Source organism: Centruroides vittatus, unplaced genomic scaffold (genome assembly GCF_030686945.1).
Source record: "Centruroides vittatus isolate TY-2023 unplaced genomic scaffold, ASM3068694v2 contig_964, whole genome shotgun sequence".
In the NCBI taxonomy this organism is placed as follows: domain Eukaryota; kingdom Metazoa; phylum Arthropoda; class Arachnida; order Scorpiones; family Buthidae; genus Centruroides; species Centruroides vittatus.
The window spans coordinates 172,038-185,507 of record NW_027122640.1 but is presented as its reverse complement, the minus strand read 5'-3'; the positions used below and the strand labels follow the sequence as shown (position 1 = coordinate 185,507).

General features: G+C 33.8%; 1 protein-coding gene across 7 annotated transcripts in view; it reads left to right on the top strand.

Moving 5' to 3' along the window:
* LOC136985402 (zinc finger protein rotund-like) overlaps positions 1-13,470 on the top strand; it is a 219,201-nt gene that overhangs the window by 60,514 nt on the left and 145,217 nt on the right. The gene's annotated exons all lie outside the window — the stretch shown is intronic.

Genomic DNA, 13,470 nt, shown 5'->3' with positions numbered 1-13,470 from the left:
AAATTCGAATTTTTTAAGGAAAAGAAATCAAAAATTTTTCGTAAACGGAATTTGAAATTTTCCTTTAATTTTCTTACAAAACAAATCAAATATTTCTCTAATTTAAACAAAATTAGGAAAGATTTTGATTTTTTAAGTTTTTGTACAATAAAATTTAATATATATTTTTTTTTAAAAGTAAAAAATGTGAATATAGAACATTTTTTATAAGAATATTTTGGTAATTATGCGCGTGTTAACTTATTAGCCAACCAAATGTTTTATTATCTAAGAGTATCATAAAACACTTTTCCTATTATCTTCCGGATCATTATCGTAAATTTGTCCTTCTTTAAACACAAAAGATACTTTTCTCGGTTATAAACGAGCAAAATTATCATAAGTCTAGTCGATAAATAATTATTTTCGCTTCTTGGATTTATTAAAAGTAACTAACCAAAATTTATTTTGGTAATTTTAGCCAATTTTTTTCAAAATGGCGTCGTTTTGAAGTATTTTTTTTTTTTTTAAACGCAGCATACACGAAAATCTCGGTTAAGTTGATTAATAATTGAACTTCGTAAAGGGGGTTTCCTCGTCGCCGATAATTGTACAACTTTAGTACGTATGTAGGACTAAACGTAACGCGTATACGCCGTTCTTTACGAACGTAACGAGGAGGGGAAGCGGTTTATTAAAGCGGAATCTATCAAAAATTGCGGTAATGAAACGATTTGGAGTGAGTTTTTATCTCGTCCATCCAGTCGCATTTAGCTTAATAACTGTTCTCTGCGTTCGAGATACACAGGAATTACTCAAGGCTGTTAACGCTTGATACCATCTCAGGAAGGAACTGCATGTTCCGTTACATACACCTATCGAAGAATTTCCTCAACAATCAATTGCATTAATAAATCGTCGAGGTTAAATAAACGGTTGTGCTCTTCCTCTAAAAAAATCGCTATTTTTTGGAGGGGGTCTAAATTCGAATGGTAACCGTAGTAATAACAGCACTCTCTAAAGGGCAACGCCAACAGATTATGATGGTTTTATGGATCCTCTAATTAATAAAGATGCGCGTAGTGAACATAATCCGAATAGTTTATCACCATGCAGCTGTCGGTTGCAGTTTTTGCAACGAAAGAAGCGAGGTGTGTTGCAGAATGTGGAATGAGTAACCATAAAATTAAGACAGTAATTTTAAAGGAGGCTCTTGATGGTGGAGCATTAGAATGACAAAGTGTGATTGCGTTTTTGCCATGGCGCTCCAATTATTTTAAAGGATTAACAATGTCCAAAATCATCGTCTTATTATCGTGATTTAACTTCGATAATGCTACAAAAGATTTAATATCGTATTATATTTTAATAAGGGCATTTAAACCCTCTCTGTCCTTGCCATTTTATGTACACTTTTTTCGAATGTACTTTAAAAAAATGCTCGATTTTGATGATATTTTCGCTTTTAGAATTAATTTCCTCAACTAAAAATGCGTCGGTTGTCTCCCTAATTTTAATCGTGCCTCCGACGTGAGGAAAAGAATTCGTTCGAAGTTGCAAAAATCTATACACCTTCATTTGCATAAATGTAAACACGCATTGCACGCTTGTCGTTTAATTTATCTAAATGAACATTGTGCAATTAAATCGGAAATATTCTTAACTTTTCCTCATTTTTCCTCAGATTTAGGAAAAGTAGTGATTAAAAATCCATAATTCTTAGAAGGATGGAAACGATAATAATTAGTTTCCGCCGTATTCCTCCTATATAGAAAGTACACACGATTAGAGTTTCGTTGGGGGTGGAATTACGTCTGGTATCCGTTTAACCGGATGGAGGGATGGAAGTTAAACGTCATTTAGTCGAGGATCTTGTCGAAAATCGGTTATCAACGAAAGGTCGAGCCATTTATTAAGGTAAACGAGTATCCGGTGGCAAAGTAGTAGTAGAGAGAGGGGGAGGCCGGGAGAAAAAAAAAACCGTTTGCGATCTGGTCGAGAATTCAATTTTCATGCGGATTGCTTTGTGGGAGGTTTCGGGACCGAGATTTATGGGCATTTAAGTAGTTCGGCAGCGAGGCAATTGGTGCGGACGAAAGAACTCGAGGATTGTTGTTGTTCTTGCAAGAGTGGCTTCGACGTAGAGGGATAGAAAGAAAGAAAAAAAACGTCATTTCATAAGGTGGATTGTGCTCGGGGCAAGCGGTCTTGTTTACACATGGCATCTCTTCTAAACTCGGCGACAAATACCTGAAGAATTAAAAATCTCATCATCAACCCCGTCCGGGGGAGGGGGTCGAAAGAGCAGAAAGTTTCCTCTAATGTTGTTAGTTTAAGGTATACGAGTGAAAAAAGGTTTTGCCTCTGGCTCTGTATCTCGCACAATAAAGAATGGCTGCATAAAAAGTCATAGTTCCAGTTAGTCAAGTTAGAACAAAGTTGTGTTTGTTCATTAATAAAATTTCCAGATGTCTACGGTATTTGCAGCGGAAGTAATGTTTGACTTTAGCCCCCGACTTGTTAGTTGTCAATAGGAGGGACTGCGGTCGAAAATAAAATTTCCGTATAGAAAATTATCTTGTCCTTTTATGTTGATTTTTTCTCCGGGCAATCAAATGGTGTTGAGTTTCTAACGTTTAATCTAAACAGAAACGGGAGTCAATATTTGTGCGATGGATTCTCCGCGATTTTATCGGATTAGAGTGGTGCAGTCGCCATTGCCAAAAAAAGCGCGCGCGCCACAAAAAGCGCAATAATAAACAATGATCGGTGCGCGAGTGAAGCAACTTATAATTTTTATCGCGGCAAATATTGTGCTGATGGTCACCGAGGGATGGCCGCTCTGGCGTTTATCGCCTTCACTCTCGATTAAATTACAAGCGAGTGTACATTGTCCGCCGAGAATCGCAGGCAGGAAGTCAACATGGTCCGTCAGCACATTAATATGGAAATTTCATTGGTTGTGCTTTTCCCTGTTCTTCCTGCTGATTTGCATAGTTGGATTGCCCCCTCGGAGTTGTGCAGCAGCGATTGCCGTCACATCCACGTCCTGGGGGCCCTGCAGCTTCGATTCTTGTTAATGAAACTGGTAATTAAGACCGTGATCAATTATGCGGGTGGAAAGGGTTGACTTGTGACTTAGGCTTTCCCGGAGGACGAAGTGAGTGAGTGAGAGAGAGAGGGGACATTTTTAAAAGTTTCCAACAGAGCGGCGAGGAGGGGAGGGACGAGACGAGCGGGGGGACACTTTTACTTAATGCAGCTGCAGTCTCTGTAATCTGTTGACGCCCAGGAAAAATTTTTGCTTTCTGCCCTTTGGGGGAAATCTCTGGTGGTGTACGTGCTCTGGCTCTTCATGCAAATTGGCCAGTGCGCTAAGAACGTCTTCACGGAGGCTGTGGCAGTGCAGTCAGTGTGTGTGATACGCCTGCCAGCAGCCGTCCGGACCAGCTGTGAGATAATTACCACAATTAATCTTGGTTGTGCGATTCCTATATGGAAACGGAGACTTTGCAGTTGTCAGACGGTGCAGCTGGTACAGAAAACCTACCTAGTCACGTGGCAGATGTCCGTAGAGAGCTAGCTAATTGTCTGCTAGATTGTCATGTGGGATGACACTCCGTCTGATGTCCTCTGTTTTAACTATGGCTGGAGAACTAACGAGTCTCCCCCTCTTTTGACGCTTCCGTCCCTCCATACCCGAAAGTAGAAAAACCAATCTCTGTCTCGGCGATCATATTCTGTTAAATAAATGTCTCCCGCACGAACAGGTGACGGGGAAAGTGTTTTTGTTACCCGCTAAAGGTCGTGACAGATGACACCCGAAGTTAAGATACGTATGCTTTGTATCCGAAGAGTTGGCTACTTACGACATTCTAATTTTTTCACTCCTCCTATTTGTTTACGCTCCCCCCTCACGATTTCCATCTATTAGGAGTGTCCATCCATTAGGAACGATTCCATAAAAAGTGCAGCCCTTCTCCTAATCCCCTCCAATTGCAGAAAGGAGGCCTTCAATCATTCTACTCCATAATAAGGTTTTTATGACGCCAACTGCGCGTGGTACCAACACAGGTAAATGTCGCTTCTTCCACCCTCGTGAAGAGCCGAAATTCTTAAAAAACTTCTCAAGAATTTTTTATAGTAACCATCGTTTTTGTGGCATATAAAAGAGACAATTGCTATAAAGTGGAGGAAGATGACACGGCGATTATCTGTGTCATCTGTGGGGGGTTCGTCCGTATTAATTGCATATTTTTCCATAGTTTGGGTGTGTAGAAACGTACAACGTACAGTATTAATCGTAAATAAAAGACAGCTTTCTACTTTAAAAACTCGAGCGCAGATGTACAGACAAAAAAGTGAGCTCTTGTACTTGTTCGGGTAGCGTATCTAATGTACTGGATAGTTCTAATGGACTTGGGATATGTTTAATGCGAAAATAAGTGCTGCAGAAGAAGAGGTCATGTAGGATACACCTACTACCTATATACAAAAAAAGATATAGAAATTTCTTTCGCTATGATATCTGAAATTTTTAATAAATGCGTTAGTCCGTTTTATGCTTTTATCGATGTTTTCTCATAAAGAAAAAAGGGGGGTATGATGATAAATTTTAAATATATGCACCCTCTTATATTAGTCTGTATTTTGTTTAGTCGGCTGTAAAAAAGTCTTATTGGTTGCGTGATTGGAACATAAATATATTTAATTCATTATGCGGGGCAAGAGAAATTGTCTATTATGAGTACTTTTTAGTTTTTTGAAAAAATTCTCGCGCATTTTATTACCTTTTGGCGATAAAATGGTTTAAGAGGGCGTTACACTTTATCCCTTCTCACCCCCCACTCTCGCTCTCTCTCTTTCTCTCCCGTTCCATCGAATGATACCAGCCTCTCGTGACGTCACATGGTTGGCGTCGTTCGGGATTTTGGCGAAATTTCCGATATTTCTCTTGCATCCTCTTTATATATACACACACATACGTGGACCGTGCATCAATTCTGACTTCTCGCTTAAGAGGCGCTTTGAAATTCGCTCCATTTGTAAATCGCTAAGCTTTCACTTCCCAAAATTCCTAATTAATAAATGACGGTGACGTCATTTAGGCAACTTTCTAATGGTACTTTTTCTTCTCTCTCTCTCTCTCTCTTTTTCTTTCGTCCCGGCAAAGTCTTTCATTTTTTCGTTATTCTATCCGCATTTTTCTTCATCGATCAAAATCAAAATCAAACGTCTCTCTGGTTTAAAATTTATCAATTTTTGTCGTTTTCCCAAATTCTGTTGCCTCAACGGTAATTTCCTCATAGGTGACGTTACGCCCGGATTTTAAATAATAAATTGAGATGGTGCCAAAAAAATTAAAGTTGGTGTGTTGTATGTGTCTGAGAGAATTTCTGTGTGTGTCGCGTGGCAAAGTAACCATTTCCAATTAGGGGTGGAGTTATTCCTAGATCTTTTCTCCACCGAGTTATAAAACCGCTCTTCGATTTTATACTGGAAAAACGAACTAGTTATCGAGATTTTTTAGAATTCCGGAAATAGAAAACGAGTTTTTCGTCTTCCTGCCTCTTTGTATTGTTTTTTTTAGAATTCCTTCTTATTTTTGGTGTGTTGCTCTTCAAAAAAATCATTTTTTTCTTGTATATAAGTTATTACTACATTTAGAACCATACGAAACGCCACAAAGGCAATACACGAAAACGTGTTTCGTTAATTGCTAAAGTCACGAAAATCACGAATAAATTACCTTCTGCGCTTCCTAAAAAAGCATTTCTTTCTCGATTCGCTTCCCTTCTTTTTAATAGTAATGTTGATAAGTCGTCAGTAAACTTACCTTTACACATCATCAAAAAAATTTAATAATAATTTGATGTATCACATGACCGGTCGAGGCAGGACCCGTAAACTTTTCGAGACCAGATATTTTTTTGATTTTTATTGTTTCAAATTTGCATCACGTGTCTTAATAGAAGTCGTCGTCGTCGTTTCCCCCTGCCCCCAGCTCCGGGCCATTCCTCACCTCGACAAGTAAAATATCATCTGTAAAAAGTCACTCTAGAATTAGAATCTCGAAATTACCTCCGGAAATAGGCACGAAGCCATCAATTATTTATTCGTTGCTTTAACCATGAATTAACGTTTTGTCACACTTTATAACGCTTTAAGACGCGAAGACGATCAAATTAAAAGCGTTCTCCTGTCTCAGATCTAGAATCGTTGCGAGTTTTTAGATTTTGCTAAGTGTTTTTGGATGTTTGACTCAATATTGATAGCTACTTTCCACCTGGCAGTGTGGTTCTCTGGTGTCTAAAAATCGCTTTGTGGTATCTAAAAACTTAAAATAACTCTCTCTTATATGGGTTCCAATATCCTAAAATGTCTTGCAGAGTATGAAAAACATAGGCCCTATACAACTCTCAAAAATCACAGGAAACTGACAACGTTACCTTGTGGAATCTAAAAACTGATAGCGATTCCCAATATGTTATGCATCTTCCAAAAACACTTTATAATACAAAACCTTAAAATAACTTTTAACCATATGGGATTTAGTATTCAAAAACAATTTTGACAAATCTAAATAACTCGCAATTAATTTTCAACGCCGTTTTTCGTTTAAAAATCCGATTGTAACTCCGAAAGACGTATCAGTTATACCTTTCTTTTTCAAATCGAAAAACTCATAGTAATCTCACAATATGTTAGATACTAACTGAAGATACTTTAGAATCCAGAAAAATTTAAATAACTTCGTTATAAAGGATCAGGTTTTTAAAAAATGCTTTGTAGAATGTAAAGTACTCACAAGAAACTCGCATTTTAACGTCATGGAATTAAAAAAATCTGGTAGCAATCCCCAAATACCATCCATATCTCTTATCAAAAAAAAAAAAAAAACCTCTTTGACGAATCTGCAAACCTATAGTGATCTCGCAGTACGTTATGTATTTTCCGAAAGCACTTTAAAGTCTAAAATCTTAAAATAACTTCTTTATAATATCTAAAAAAAACTTTTAGTAATCCTGCAATACCGTATCAATTATCCAAAAAGTTTTCTCTCGATTCCATAAACATGAAATACACTTGCAATACTGTACTTATTATCTAAAAACGCTTTGTGGAATTTAAAAAAACTCGCAGTAATTCCGCAATACGCTATCTAATATCCCGAAACACTCCAGAATCTAAAATTTCACAATAACTTCCTTATAAGGATTAAGTATCCAAAAAGGCTTTGTAGAATCTAAAACATAATAAATTTTCAGTGCGCATCTAATATCTAAAAATATATTGTGGAATGTAAAAAATTTATTGTGTAATCTCGCAATACCCTATCTATTACCCAAGAAACTTCGTTGTCTAATTTAAAAACTCACAGTTATCACGCAATAAGATACCTACTATTCAAAAACCCTTTAGAATCTAAAAACACAGCAAATCGTACAGATTCTAGCATCTAAAAATAGTTTATAGAATCTAAAAATCGAACAGTAAGTTTTGAATGCGGTATAAATTACTCCCAAGAAAACAATCTAAAAACTTAAATTGTGAATTGTGTTATTTTCCGAGTGATAATTAAGAAGACAATTGTATCATTCGATTATTTTTAGAAGGTATTTCACGCGAGCAAACTAATTCAAAAAACTCCGTATTCTCCAATCGGTAGTTTGCGATCTCCGCGAGAGACGAAAGATGTTGAATAAACAAGAAAGGTTGAGAAACACTAATCTATTCAATTCCGATGGCAATAATCTAACAGATAACTTTTTATCTCGTTGGAAATTAAGATGGTGGGGAAGGAGGGATGTTACAAATATTAAATGCAGTCGACGTTCCCCATTCTCTCTGTATTAAAATCTTTCGGTTACGTTAAACACCTTAACCTATTTTCTGTCATATTTTAAGCGAAGCAATTACTGCCAAATAATCTACTCTTCATATTTTAACCGGAATTTGCATCTGACCATGACCGTAACCAGTTTATTTTTTTTTATTATTTTATCGGTAAAATTACTTTCCTGTCCTTTATTATATATATATATATATTATTTTTTTTGTAAACTTTCGCATATTTTAACCTTCCTTTTCTTAAATAATTGCAATTACTTAGGTTAAACACTAGCGCACACACGCATTTAACATTTTCTAAAAAAACCAGTGCGTAACCGATGCCGGGATGGTATTATTTAATATAATTTTTAACGCAATTAATTACGATTTTATCTGAAAAATTCGGGGATTTTTTTTAGATTTAAGTCGTCTTACATGGGTTTTAAAATAAAGTTGGAAAAAATCAATAAAATTTTCGGTTCGTATAATATCATATTCACTCGGAAAATATTTATTCAGATTGTGTAATGTTGATTGTTTGGGAAGTCGCCAGCTAGTTCCACAAAGCTGTTTTGCGTAACACTGTCTGGATAAACGCGGTAAAACCAGATTTGAGTTGAGCAAATTACGCACATTTGCTCAACTTCGACCCCCGCCCGGATGTGACGAACCGATAGTGTAATCGTGTTAAAACTAATGTTACCAACTAAGGTCAAGGTCGACGATGTTTGGATCGTTTCACTTTGGTAATTATTGTTATTATTGTTATTTCAATTAATTTAATGGAAATGTGATACTTTAATTTCTCAATATGGCGAGAAAAATTGTTGGCTGGATTGTTCGATTCGACCATTGGATGAATTGGTACTGCATTCTATTGATTGGACGAATATTGTTTAATAGTTTAGCTATTGGATCGACTCCTGGTTCGATAAGCAAACCATTGGGCTTATTTGGTCCAATTTTTGTATAAACCGATCCAATCGTTTGAGTATGCTATTTCAATAAACTGTTAGATTTATTCGATTCGATCGTTAGATCGAATTGGTATGATAGAATAACTCTTACAAGCTAGATTTATTTGGTTAACCCGCTGGATCAATTAGTCCAATAATCTAACTCTTGGATTTATATAATAAATCAGTTGGTTCAACAGTCTAACTATTGGATAATAGTCCAATTTCTGGAACAACTGATCAAAAGGTTAACCATTAGGTGAAATTAGTCCAAGAGCGTAACTATTTGGATTTATTTGGATCGGTTGATCTAGCGATCTAACTATTGGATAAATTGATTTAATTGTCTGAATGCATTAGTCCAATAGTCCAACTGTTAGATTTATACGGCCCAATCATTGGATAGATTAGTCAAAGTTTTAACTTAATCGGTCTAACAAAGTAACCATTAGAAATCATTCTAACAGTATAACTATTTAAATTTATTTAATTAATCCCTTGAATTAATTGACCAGTAGAGTAACTATTAAATCATATTAGCCAAACTTTTGAAGCAATTGATAGTTTAGCCATTAAATAAAATTGGTCCAAAAATATACCATTTGTATTTGATTAATTGATCCAGTGAGTCTAACTATTAAATGACATTAGTCAAACTTTTGTGCAATTGATCTAACGAATTAAACATTAGATGAAATTGCTCCAAGAGTATAAATATTTAGATTTTATTTAATTAATTATTGGATCAATTGATAAAATTGTCTAATTTGTGTGATATTGGTTCAACTTTTCGCGCAGTTGATCTAATAATTTAACCATGAAATTGATCCAAGGATATACCATTTGGATTTATTTGATGAATTGGTCTAACTGTTAAATGATTTTAGACGAACTTTTGGAACGATTGATCTAACGATTGAACGAAATTGGTTCAATGTTAACAAAAAGTGACGAAATGTAGAAGAAGAGTTGTGCAAAATCGCATCCACTCAACTTAACGTTTAGAAAATCATCGATAGGGGCATTCCACAAGAATCGATGTGTCCGAGTAATCTATATTTAGAGACAAGAGAAAGTAAATAAAACTAGTCATAAATTTTGAATTGTGTTTAAGAATCAATTCCAAGATTTCGAATATTCATCGAAATTTTCCTATAATTTTGAAAATTATTTAAAATCTTAAGGAAAGAGGAAATAATTACAAATAAGAAGATTATTTTTGTATTTTGACTCATTTTATTAGAGGAAAAATTTTTAGAGGAAGAAATTTGCCATTTTGAATAATAATAATTCTAGAAGATTTTTCGTATTCTGTAAGTTTTATTATTAAAGATCCAAGCGAGTTATCGGGGTTAAGAGTTTACATTAGCGTGGAAAGGCGGATAAATTGAGTCTAGAAGTTTAAGATATTTTCCAGTCGATTCTTTTAATTCCTCTCTTTACTATGGCCTTGGAGTGTTTGACAAATACTACAAGACGTTTTATTTGTTTTAAGTTTTCTATCATTGGCAGTTCGATTGAAAACAATCTTTCTAAATTGAAAAATTTTAATGAATTGTGTCAAGCGTCGAAGCCATAGGCTCGTATTTACTCAAATCGTGTAATTTTGATGGTTAATAAGTCTCTCTCTTTCTCTGCTTTATGAGGATCCCAACGAGTTTAAATTTGTAACTACAAGTTAGAAGGTACCAAAAATAAGATGGCGACATTTTTTTAGATGTATGATAAAAAAAAAACACAACTCGAAGCTTCTTAGAAGTTCGAATTGCGTTAATTAAATTGGTTGTAGACGAGTATTTTTATTTTTGAGCAAAACAGAAATGTAGTAAATATTAACAGTAACAAATCAAAATTTATCAGTTCGAAGACAATCTCTCTAAATTGAAAAGTTTTAATGAATTGTGTCAAGCGTGAAACTCGTATTTACTCAAATTGTGTATATCTTGATAGTTAATAAGTCTATATCCCATTCTTTAACGGGATTCTAACAAGTCTAAATTTTTAATTATAAGTTAGTAGGCATTTAAAGTAGGATCTTCAGGTTTTTATTCGTAATAATATTTCTGTTTTCTAAAAGAATTCGCACAGTTTGACGAACCTCTTCGAAGTCTCAAATCACTTAATTTTGATGGTTAAGAAATTTCTCTTCCTTTCTCCTTTAAAAGAATACCAGCGAATTAAAATTTTTAACAATAAAGTTAGAAAATATCAAAGAATAAATGGCGACAATTTTTATATATATCAATAATCCCGTTTTCGAAAAAGCGAAAATTTGATGAAGTATAATCGTGCAATTTTGTTAGTTAATAAGCCTATTGTTTATGAGGATTCCAACGAGTTTAAATATGTAACTTTAAGCTACAGGGTAACTAAAACAAGATTTTTTTAGGTGTATTAGGCTAATATTCCTGTTTTCTAAAAAACACACACGACTTGACGAATCTTCTTAAAGTCCGAATCCCGTTAATTAAATTGGTTATAGATGAGTATTTTTATTTTCGAGTAATTCAGAAATGCCGTAAATATCAACAGCGACAAATCAAAATTTTGTCACTTTATATAATCCCTGTAGATTTGATGTAAAAGCGGCAACGAAAGTGATGATGACGACTCGAGTTCATTTCTGCAAAACTTTAATTTCCGATCCAAAAGGTTCCCAAGTGACCCAACCGTGTTGTATATGTATCGGATGTATTAGCCGGATTCTAAAAAAAAAATTACATAAGTAAATAAAAAAAAATCAAATGAAAACTTTCGGAGCAAATGGACTTCAATGGTTTTTGTTGGCGGTTGTTTTTGAGTAATTTTTACTTCTTCATATACGAATCCCTGTTGAGTACACAAATCGTAAATTTCGGTTAAACGTTGCCGATAAAAAAAATTAAAATATATATATATATATATATATATATATATATATATATTACTCGGATTCCATAAAAGGTTTTTTTTTTTATTTAAAAAAGTTTTTTTTTTGAAGGATTTAAATCTTTGACGTTGGTTCTAATCGGTAAATTTAAAATGGAAAATACCTCGATGGATAAAGTGTTGATATCGAATTTTTAATGTTGAATTATAGCGGAAATAGTACTTGAAAAATAAGATTAAAACCCTATTTTTTGGTTAAAAAATTCTAGTATTTTTAGATTTCTTAGTCTTCACAAATTCGTAAAGACTTGATTAGTTCAAACATTTTCAGGAAAACAGACTCGAATATATCAAATCCTTAAAAGAAGCTGCCATCTTTTAATTTTAGATTGATTTGTTGACCATATTTTAAATATAAAATGCACAAATTTATGTTTCTAAGAAATCTTAGATTAATCAAATCTTAAAAAAGCCGCTACATTTTAATCTTTTAGATCTATCCGCATTTTTACGAGTCAGATTTTCGGATATTGAGTTCTCAAACGGTAGATACGGAGCCATAAAACTGTATGGCCTAAGAAATTTCACACAAAAAATACTGACATCTATTTATATGTAGGCTTTAACGATTGATTTTAATGTTAGACAGAACGGGACTCATTCAATTTTGTACACTTTTGGATTAAAGCAATGTCACATTGCCATTGCCTGTAATTAAAACTGGTTCCAAATTGATTCATCGCTATATTTTACCTATTTTTCCATCGACGATATCATCGATGGCCCCATTTATTTGAACGACAATTTAAGGATTTAAGTGTACTTTATCCTACTGACATACATGCGATACGGATAAACAATGAATTTTTATACAATTGGCTGGTACAACTTGCCAGATTTTAAGATAAAATTCCTCCACCCCAAGGCGTTTTCTTCTTTACCATTTGTAAATTTACAGCTGCAATTTAGTTTCGTGATTTTTTTCAAATTTTAAATTTATTTTTTTTTTATTTCATAAATCGGAAATCGTTTAACACACCATCTCGTTGTCTGTTAGACATAATTTATAAGTGAACACAATTACAATAATAATCTCTCATTAAATAGATTAGCAGCAATAAAATTACAGTTTTATCGACTCGGAAATGATTATTTTGAACCAGAAGGCCCGAAAGGGTGGTATAAAACTGGTCTTTGAACCGCACCTGTACTACTTCAAACGTACGGGATCTTCGCTAATGAATTGTAGATTAAATCGGGCTAACTTCTAAAAAATGTATATAGGCCTAACGTTTTGTAATTTAAGAAAACCTTCTAAAATTTATTTTTTAATTTAGCTTAGTGCTTAAATTAATTGAATGCTGTGTGGTCATTTTTTGTAATTAGAAATATTTTTAATCTTAAATTTGAGAAATTTAGAAGGTTTAGAATTAGAAAATAATTTTTTTTAAGAAACCTTCTAAAAAATCTTTAGCCTATTACACTGAATTTAAGAAAGTTTCTAAAAAATCTGTGCGTTAACTTTAGAAGGTTTCTAAGTTTTATGTGTTTAATTTAAGAAAATTTCTTAGAACTATGTCTTATATCTATGTATTCGATTAGAAAACGTTCTGAAAAATCAGTTTTTTAACTTAATTTTATATTTTAAAACAGTTCCTCGTCCATTCACGAAATTTTGAGCCGTTCTTTTGGTTAGAAACATAAAAAAATTCATACATAATTTAATCAAATGCTTGTTATAATTACTTTTCTTATTCTAGAATACTAATGTACAGTACGTACAGTACATCTCGCATTATAAAATTATTAAAATTTTTTAGAATGATATAATTTA